This window comes from Fukomys damarensis, unplaced genomic scaffold (genome assembly GCF_012274545.1).
Source record: "Fukomys damarensis isolate Sample0158 unplaced genomic scaffold, DMR_v1.0_HiC HiC_scaffold_33, whole genome shotgun sequence".
NCBI classification, from domain to species: Eukaryota; Metazoa; Chordata; class Mammalia; order Rodentia; family Bathyergidae; genus Fukomys; species Fukomys damarensis.
In genome coordinates, this window is record NW_022900945.1 from 43,679,303 (window position 1) to 43,680,248 (window position 946).

Here is a 946-nt window from a genome sequence, read left to right on the forward strand (position 1 = left end):
CCTCTTTTTTTTTTTTTTTTTTTTTTTTGAGACAAGATCTCACTATGTAGTTCAGTCTGGCCTTAATCTCACTATGTAGCCCAAGCTGGCCTCGAATTTGAAGTGATCCCCCTGCCTCAGCCTCCTGAGTGCTGTGATTACAGGTGTGCAACACCATGCCTGGCTCTAGAGATACCCTTTTAGAAAGGGTAGAAGAGGTTCCCTCCTCCCAACAGTAGCTCCCTAGGGCCATTTCCAACTGAACCAATATTTGTGTGCATTTTGTAACAGTTATGACAGTGTAGAAATGTAAATTAATTTCCCTGGAGCATAGGGTTTCTGGAGTCATCTGTCTCCTGTTTCTACCCTTAGAGGGATGGGATCTCAGATTCTCTGAAGCTGACTGTACCCCATCCCCCTGGGGCTCTGCCGCCTTAGGAAGGTTGCCAACTACAGATCATGTGGCTAATTTCTCTCGGTCTCCTGGCAGTTTCATTAAAGTCTGAGTGACATCCTAATTAATGGCCCCAGACAGTTGCACAGAGTTGAGGCTAGAGCTCCCTAAAATCACAAAGCTTACAGCTAGAAGGGATTTGAGTCCAGTCTGCTAACTCCCTCATTTGATAGATGAAGAGAGAGTGGCTTGGGGAGGTTAAGTAATATGTCCAAAGTCACACAGCTGGCTGGTGGCATGTTTTGCCCAGGGATCAAGTGTTCCTGATTAAGCACAAGTGTTCATTCCACTACTGCACATTGTATCTTACCTCAGAACAGATGACAAGCCTGGAAAGAAGCCAGGATTTCAGAGAGGAAGAATGTGAAAGAGTCTCATTCTAGAATCACCCAACCCTGTGAGTACAAGGGAACAGAAGAAAGAAGAAGCACTTGGAGATACAAAGGGAAGAAGGGAGAAAAATGCAGGGATTAGCTGGGCCTGGTGGTGCATGCTTGTCTTTTTTTTTTTTGG